Genomic DNA, 9790 nt, shown 5'->3' with positions numbered 1-9790 from the left:
AGCTGTGACTCTGTCCATATTTTTGTTCAAGATCCAAGCGAAATTCCAAGATATGAGTTGTGATTTGGAAAGCTGCTGCTAGTTGGTGCGTTGGTGCATGGTCCAGTATCAGCAGTTTGATATACGAGTTGACTGACTTACGAGCTCGGTTACAGAACAAATTAAATTCATATCTCAAGGAACCACTGTAATAGTTATATCTTCCTGTTGTAATGCTCCTTTTATCATTATGTAGTGACTTTCTTTATCTCTTACTGTAGTCTTTGTTTTAAAGTTTATTTTGTCAGATATTAGTATTGCTATCCCTGCTTTTTTTCCTTTTGTTTGCGTGAAATATTTTTTCCATCCCTTTACTCTCAGTCTATGTATATCTTTTGTGTGAGGTGGGTCTCTTGTAGACAGCATATGTACGTGTCCTGTTTTCTTATCCATGCAGCTACCCTATGTCTTTTGATTGGAGCTTTTAAACCATTTACATTTATGGTTATTATTAATATGTAGTTGTTTATTGCCATTTTATTCTTTAAATCTATAATCCTCTTTTTCTCAATTTCTTTTTTCTTTTGCTCTTTTTATAGCAAGCCCCTTAACATTTTCTGCAGTACTGGTTCAGTTGTAATGAATTTCCTGAGTTTTTTTTTGTTATGTTTAGGAAGCTTTTTATTTCTCCTTCAATTTTAAATGATAATCTTGCTGGATAAAGAAGTCTTGATTGTAGGCTATTGTTTTGCATTACTTTGACTATTTCTTGACATTCTCTTCTGGCTTCAAGTGTTTCTGTTGAAAAGTCAGATGTCATACTTATGGGGACTCTTCTATAGGTAATTGATTTCTTTTCTCTTGTTGCTTTAAGTATTTTTTCTTTATCTTTTAACTTTGGTATTTTAATTATGATATGTCTTGATGTAGGCTTCATTGAGTTTCTCTTTACCAGAATTCTCTGTGCTTCTTGAACTTGTGTGACTTTTTCCTTCATCAAATTAGAAAAATTTTCAGCTGTGATTTCTTCAGTCAGGTTCTCTATCTCTTGTTCTTTCTCTTTTCCTTCAAGAACCCTTATGATGCGGATGTTATTTCTCTTCATATTATCACAGAGTTCTCTTATAGTTTCCTCAGACTTTTTGAGCCTTTCTTTTTGCTGCTCTGTTTCTGTGGTTTTATTTATCTTGTCTTCTAATTTGCTGATTCGATCCTCTGCTTCATCCAGCCTGCTGTTGGTTCCTTCTAGTGATGTCTTCATTTCTAATATTTTAATTGTCATTTCTGATTGAATCTTTTTTATGATTTCAGTGTCCTTTTTGATGCTTGCAATTTCTTTATTTAGGTGCTCATTAAGTCCATTCATTGTAGCTCTGAGATCCTTAAGCATCCTAACAATTATTTTTGTTTGTTTTTTGTTTTTTTAAAGATTATATTTATTCATTATAGAGAGGGGAGAGAGAGAGAGAGAGAGATAGAGAGAGAGAGAAGGGGGGAGGAGCAGAAAGCATCAACTCCCATATGTGCCTTGACCAGGCAAGCCCAGGGTTTTGAACCAGCAACCTCAGTGTTTCCAGGTTGACGCTTTATCCACTGCGCCACCACAGGTCAGAACAATTATTATTTTAAACTCTGCATCTGGTAATTTGGTTTTGTCCATCTCATTTAGTTCTTTTTCTGGGTATTTCTCCTGTTGATTCATATGGATTACATTTCTTTGTCTTCCCATTTTTTTCTGTGTGTGGTTTGCAAGCTTGTTAGGGTTGTGGGTCTGAGGTTGTATATGGAATGCAGCTTCTCCTCCAGGTTTTTATCCCTCAAGCCTCTGCTGGTTGCTTGGATTTTAATTCTCCATAACTAGTAGAGAGCTGTTTAAAAGTCTTAACTCCCCTGCTCTTTGTTTACTGAGTCCAGCAGGGAGCTTCTGTGTTTGCTGATTTGAGCAGGTAGCTTCCGTGTTTAAGACGGGGTGGGGAGTATTGAGAATAACTTTTTCTTTGGCCCCAGTTGAAACTCTATCCAGGAATGCGGTGGGTGTGACCTCTGAGATCCAGAAGGTGTGGTATGCCCAGTTATTCTCTGGGGGCTGGGCATGTTCTCATATTAGAAGGGGTAGGTGTAGCTCAGGTTTCCCAGGAAACCTGAGTCACTGCCCCTCCCCTTTACTTTCTCTTTTCTGACTGGCCTTTCATGCTGATTGGAGCTGGAGAACTTTATGGAGGTGGGTCAGCTGGCTCCACGCTAGGCTTGTGCTGGATGGAGGGAGCGACCTCCCCCCCAGCTATGGCTCCCTCAGCACTGGAAAATGACTCAGCTCAGTTATTCTTCTCCTGTCCCCATTTGTGTCACTGTACCTTGATCTCCCTACTCTCCTCATGCAAGAACAGTCCTCTCAGCCCTTCTTGCCCCCAGAGTCCCAGGGAAAGTGGCTATAAATGGTATTTTCTGTTCTGGCCCTTTAAGGCTGCAACTTCTTTGACAGCTATTTCCCACAGACAGAAATCCCACTCTTCTCCCCAATGAATGCTGTCAGGCTGTCTCCTCCAGTCTCTCGGTTTCTAGGCTGGGGCTCCAGTCCTGGGATTGAGGACCTCCGCCTCTCAAGGTCTCTCTTCTCTCAATGAGAAATCCTCTGGATTCTCAGCCTCTCCTCGCTCCTGGGAGCAGGAAAGCCCCCACTGCATCCCCACACTTTCTACCAGGCTTGGTGGGTTTCTTCTGTACTCCTTGGTTTTCGAGTCCTGTTCTTATAGTCCAAAGTTGGTTTTTCATGATGACTGTTCTTAAATTAATTTGTAATCCAGTTTGGTCCCAGGAGGTGGCAGTCTGTGTGTCTGCCTACTCTGCTGCCATCTTGGAATCTCTCTAAATAACATCTTTACACAGTGTTGTGATGTATCTGTAGGATAATTTTCTTGAAGTAGAATTTGGCAACAAGAATGTACATTTAAATTTTAGTTAGATATTACCAATGTCTGTTTCCTTATTTGGTGCTTTGCTATTAATTTGGTTTAAAAATGATCATTTTAAAAAATTTATTTGTTTATTCATTTTAGAGAGGAGAGGAGAGAGGAGAAGAGAGAGAGAGAAAGAGACAGAGAGGGAAAGGGGGAGGGGCAGGAAGCATCAACTCCCATATGTGCCTTGACCAGAGAAGGGCAGGGTTTTGAACTGGCAACCTCAGCATTCCAAGTTGATGCTTTATCCACTGCACCACCAACAGGTCAGGCAAAAAGAAAAAAGATCTTTTAGATATATATTTATTTTTTCTTCTGCTCATTATTTCTGGAAGCTACCCACATTTCTTTTGCAGAATGATCTTTCCCAAGTTGTTGTTGGGGCTCCACCAGAAATAGACCAAGTGATTCAGTCTTTGCTAACCAGAATAACAGATACTCCTTTTGATAACTGTTTCAATCTCATTTGTTGTAATTGGTCTGTTTCAGTATTCTGGTTCTTCCAGATTAATTTTTGAAAGATTATATATTTCAAGAAATTTGTCCATTTCACCTAGGTTATCTAATATTTTGGCATACAGTTCTTCATAATACAGTGTGCTCGTAAAGTCATGGTGCACTTTTGAACGGTCACAGGAAAGCAATAAAAGACAATAGAAATGTGAAATCTGCACCAAATAAAAGGAAAACTCTCCCAGTTTCATACCTATTCAGTGCAGTTCAATGTGGGCTCACGCACAGATTTTTTAGGGCTCCTTAGGTAGCTATCCCTTATAGCCTCTACAGACTCTTCACTGACTGATGGCCTACCAGAACGGGGTTTCTCCACCAAACTGCTGGTTTCCTTCAACTGCTTATTTCACCGAGTAATGTTATTCCTATGTGGTGGCGCTTCGTTATAAATGTGCCAATATTCACGTTGCACTTTGGTCATGGATTCTAATTTAGAGAGCCACAGAACACACTGAACTTTCCTCTGTACCGTCCACATCTCGACTGGCATGGCCATGGGCTGCTCCGCTGTATACATGGTGTTACGTCATCATCTGTGCATGTGCACATGCTGCCACATCATCCTACAGAAACTGGGAGGGTTTTCCTTTTATTTGGTGCAGATTTCACATTTCTATTGTCTTTTTGTTGCTTTCCTGTGACCGGTCAAAAGTGCACCATGGTTTTACGGACACACTGTATTTTCTTACAATTCTTTGTCTTTTTGCTATTTCAGTTGTTACTTCTTCACTCTTGTTTTTAATTTTATTTATTTGAGTCCTCTTTCTTTTTTTCTTGGTGAGTCTGGTTAAAGGTTCATTAATCTTGTTTACCTTTTCAAAGAACCAGCTCTTGGTTTCATTGATCCTCTGTATTAGTTTTTTAGCCTCCATGTCATTTATTTCCACTCTGATCTTTATTATTTCCTTCCATCTACTTCCTCTGTGCTATACTTGCTGTTCTCTTTCTAGTTTTTTTAGATGCAGGGTTATGTTGTTAATTTGAGCTTTTTCTTGCTTCTTAAGGTATGTCTGTAACGGTATGATCTTCCCTCTCACGACTGCTTTTGCTGTGTCCCATAAATTTTGAGTTGTTGTATGTTCATTTTCATTTGTTTCAAGGATATTTTTTCATTCTTCCTTGATCTCATTGTTAACCCATTCATTATTTAATAACATGCTATTTAGGCTTCAAGTGTTTGACTGTTTTCAGTTTTTTTTAATTGTAATTGATTTCTAGTTTCATGCTATTGTGATCAAAGATGCTTGATATGATTTCAATCTTCTTAAAGTTATTGAGACTTGTTTTGTGTCCTAACATGTGGTCTATCCTAGAGAATGTACCATGAGCACTTGCAAAAAATATATATTCTGCTGCTTTAGGGTGAAAGGTTCTGAAGATTTCTATTTAATCCAGTTTATCTAGTGTGTCCTTTAAGGCTGCTGTTTTTTGTTAATTTTGTTTCTTGAGGATCTATCTATTGATGTTAGTGGGTATTGAAATTCTTTACTATTAAAGTATTGCTGTTGATCTCGTCCTTTATGTCCTTCAAAATCTGCTTTATATACAGTGTGTCTGTAAAGTCATGGTGCACTTTTGACCGGTCACAGGAAAGCAACAAAAGATGATAGAAATGTGAAATCTGCACCAAATAAAAGGAAAACCCTCCCAGTTTCTGTAGGATGATGTGGCAGCATGTGCTCATGCACAGATGATGACATAAAACCATGTATACAGTGAAGCAGCCCACGGCCATGACAGTCGAGATGTGGATAGTACAGAGGAAAGTTCAGTGTGTTCTGTGGCTCTCTAAATTTGAATCCATGATCAAGTGCAACGTGAATATCGGCGCATTTATAAGGAAGCAGCACCACATAGGAATAACATTACTCGGTGGGATAAGCAGTTGAAGGAAACCGGCAGTTTGGTGGAGAAACCCCGTTCTGGTAGGCCATCAGTCAGTGAAGAGTCTGTAGAGGCTATATGGGATAGCTACCTAAGGAGCCCTACAAAATCTGTGTGTGAGCCCACATCAAACTGCACTGAATAGGTATGAAACTGGGAGAGTTTTCCTTTTATTTGGTGCAGATTTCACATTTCTATTGTCTTTTGTTGCTTTCCTGTGACTGGTCAAAAGTGCACCATGACTTTATGGACACACTGTATTTAGGTGCATAGATATTTATAATGGTTATATCTTCCTGTTGGATTGCTCCCTTTATCATTATGTAGTGACCTTTAATCCCTTACTATAGCCTTTGTTTTAAAGTCTATTTTGTCAGATATAAGTATTGCTATCCGAGCTTTTTTTTCATTTTCATTTGCATGAAATATTTTTTTCTATCCCTTCACTTTCAGTCTATGTGTATCTTTTGTTTTGAGGTGGGTCTATTGTAGACAGCATATGTACAGGTCCTGTTTTCTTATCCACGCAGGTACCCTATGTCTTTTTTATTTTTTTAATTTTTATTTATTTATTTATTTTTTACAGAGACAGAGAGTAAGTCAGAGAGAGGGATAGACAGGGACAGACAGACAGGAATGGAGAAGCATCAATCATTAGTTTTTCATTGCGCGTTGCAACACCTTAGTTGTTCATTGATTGCTTTCTCATATGTGCCTTGACCGCGGGCCTTCAGCAGACCGAGTAACCCCTTGCTGGAGCCAGTGACCTTGGGTTCAAGCTGGTGGGCTTTTCCTCAAACCAGATGAGCCCGCACTCAAGCTGGCGACCTCGAGGTCTCGAACCTGGGTCCTCTGCATCCCAGTCCGACACTATATCCACTGGGCCACCGCCTGGTCAGGCACCCTATGTCTTTTGATTGGAGCATTTAATCCATTTACATTTAAGGTTATTATTGATATGTAGTTGTTCATTGCCATTTTATTCTTTAAATCTGCATTCCTTTTTTTTATAGATTCCCCCCCCCCCTTGTTCTGTTTACAACAGGGCCCTTAACATTTCTTGCAGCATTTGTTTGGTTGTAATGTATTCTTTGAATTGTTTTTTGTCTGGGAAGCTATTTATTTCTTCTTCAATTTTAAACAGTAGCATTGCTGGGTAAATAAGTCTTGGTTGTAGCCTCTTTTTCTGCTTTATTTTGAATATTTCTTGTCATTCCCTTCTGGCCTCAAGTGTTTCTGCTGAAAAGTCAGATGTCATCCTTATGGGTTCTTCTTTGTATGTGATTGACTGCTTTTCTCTTGCAGGTTTTAGTATTCTTTCTTTATCTCTTAGTTTTAGTATTTTAATTATGTTGTGTCTTGTGGTAGGTCTCTTTGGTTTTGCCTTAATGGGATTCTCTGTGCGTCTTGAAGTTGTGCGACTTTTTTCTTCATCAATTTAGGGAAGTTTTTAGCTATGATTTCTTCAATCAGGTTCTCTATACCTTGTTCTTTCTCTTCTCCTTCAGGAACCCCTATGATGCTGATGTTGTTTCTCTTCATGTTGTCACAGAGCTCTCTTAGATTTTCCTCAGACTTTTTGATCCTTTTTTATTTTTTGCTGTTCTGCTTCTGTGCTTTGTTTTATCTTGTCTCTAAATCGCTGATTCAATCCTCTGCTTCATCCAGCGTGGTTTTAATTCCTTTTAGTGTAGTCTTCATTTCTAATATTGTATTTGTCATTGCTGTCTGATTCTTTTTTATGGTTTCAATGTATTTTTTGATGCTTGCTATCTCTTTATTTAGATGCTCATTATGTCCATCCATTGTTGCTCTAAGATCCTTGAGCCACCTAACAATTATTATTCTAAATTCTACATCTGGTATCTTGGTTATTTCCATTTCATTCAGTTCTTTTTCTGGGGTTTTCTCTTGTTGATTCATTTGGATTGGATTTTGCTGTCTTCTCATTTTGTCTTTGTATAGACTGCTCCTTTGGATGTGTTGTTTTTGTAGCTAGCTCAGTATAGGGTTGGTGTTGTCTGCCTCCAGCTTTCAGTTGTGCTGTTTCTAGATTTTCTTGGGTTGGCATCAACTGTCGTTTGTAATCTGCTGTGGGCTACTTGTCTGCTGCTACTATACTTTTTGCTATTTGTGTCAGCATTTTTTATACCTCAGCTGGTCAGTTGTGAGGTGCCCTTCCTTAAGATAGCACTTTAACTAGGATTATTAGGTCCTGAGCTGATGCTCTCTGTATCTGGCTGCTGGATGTGCCAGCCTTGGACCTCCCTGGCCAGAACATGGCACAGACCAGTGGGTGTCAGTGCTTATGACTGGCTCTTAGCAACCTTTTTGGAGTTACAGGTGATCCAGAATTTGCAGCTGCCCCTGCTGGGCCCAGATGCCATTGTAAATATCAGCTGCATTCCTAGGCTGGACTTTGTCTACTCTTGGCTAGTGTGTGTGGCATGTTTATTCCTGAGGTGTGGCTGGCCTGCTGTTGCTGCCACCGCGGCCTTGGGCACTTGTGCTCCTGCACCACTGGGTGCGCTGGCTTGTGAGCTGCCCTTGGGGTGTGCGGGTCACCTCACTGTGCTCCACCCCCCATGGGCATGGGGGACACCTTGCCTTGCTGGGCTCTGTCCCTCATGGGCCATCTCGCTGGGCTGTGCCCCCCTGTGGGTGTGCAGCATGCCTCACCTGGCTCTGCTCCCCGCTGCCCCATGGGCTTCCCAGCTGACTGCAGTGACCACCACCACCACAGCCACACTTTCCCACCCTCCAGAGGCTATTCAGCAGCATGGTGGGGGGCAGTGTAGCCCAGACCTCAGCACTCAAAATCTGTGTCTCTGATGCTCCCCCTGCTTCTAAGCAACTCTTTGCACTGACTGGAGCAGTAGAGCCTCTGGTGGGTGGGGTAATTGCTTCCTGTTGCTGACTTTGGTTCTCCCAGGAAAAATGGCCACTTTAGGTTTGGGGAGTTACCCAGAACAGGGGTTAGGGTGGCTGTCCCCCACAGTCTCTCCCTGTGCCTCCAAGACTATCTTCTCTTGCAACTCTAGTCCTCTTGGTACTCCCCACTTCCGGAGCCCCAGGTAAGTGGTTGTGAGTGATGTTTCCTGTGCAGTCCCTTTAAGATGGAGCCTGGGTCTAAGAGTTCTGTCTCCCTCTCGCAAATAGTAACCCAGCTCTTCTTTCAGATATATACTGTCCATAGGCCTTCTCTGGTCTCTGGGGCTCCAGGCTGGGGCTCCGGTCCTGGGGCTGAGGACCCACAAATCTCCAGGCAACCCAACCTGCCATGAGAGATCCTCCAGGCCTTCACTTGCTCATGAGAGTGGGGCAGCCCTTTCTGCATCTCCACCCTTCCTACCAGCTCAGTGTGGTTTCTTCAGTGATGCTTGGTTATAGATTCCTCTTAGTTTAGTCTAAAGTTGGTGTTTCAAGATGATTGTTCCTAAGTTAAGTTGTAATCCACTTTGGTTCTGGGAAGTGGGTGTTGTAACATCTGCCTACCCCGTCGCCACTTTCTCTTCCCTCCCCAGATACTCTTACTAACATTTTTTAAATTCCTTTATTATTCTTCCTAGTTTTATTGAGGTATAACTGACAAATAAAATTGTATATGTTTAAATTGCACAGTACGATGATTTGGTATACATGTACACTGTGACATGATTACTACAATCAATTAAATTAGTTAATCACGTCCAGCATCTCACATAGTTACCATTCCTAGTAATATTGTTGACTTAGGGGTGGACCCATGACATAAGTAGTATGAATGCCCAAAACTTGTGTGGGAGCCACCAGGAAGAGCCACTCTCTTATTTGCTGGACTGAACCTGGGAGGATATAGGCATGAAATTGCTGAATAGCACATTGCCTTTTTGTGGCATATTAGTATAGTAACAGAAAAGCTGAGATGTAGAGATAGATGGTGACTCTAAACTAGATCAGCTTTAGATGAAAGTGACGAAAATCTATATCTGTATTTTTCTGTTGCATGAACTAATACATTTTCTTTATTCTCAATGTGATTGGAGTTGGGTTTTTGGTCACTTGCATCTTTAGAGTCCTATTGGATATACATCTGTTTCTCCTAGCTCTAATACACTAGCAATTTTTAGTGATGTTAGAAGTTCCCTTTTATTGAGCATCTTTTATGTGCTAGGTACTGAACTAGATGCATGCATCATCTCATGCCCCATAATTATCTTCCAAAGGCATTATTATCCTTTTACCTTATAGAGGAGGTAAAAGAATTTCAGAGAACTTAATTGTCAAATCTAGTTAAGTAGTGGAGATTTATAGTTAAATCTTCATGATTCCAAAAACCCACCTTTTATCCTCTCTGCCATTTTTTTGCCAAGTATTAGAAGTCAGAAGCTTGAGAATATGCAGCATCAATGCTATGAATTATTTTTTCAAAGTTTTATGTAACATGATGCTTTATATACAATATTTCAAAAACTTTT

Source organism: Saccopteryx leptura, chromosome 3 (assembly GCF_036850995.1).
Source record: "Saccopteryx leptura isolate mSacLep1 chromosome 3, mSacLep1_pri_phased_curated, whole genome shotgun sequence".
NCBI classification, from domain to species: Eukaryota; Metazoa; Chordata; class Mammalia; order Chiroptera; family Emballonuridae; genus Saccopteryx; species Saccopteryx leptura.
Note: the sequence above shows the minus strand (reverse complement) of the source record.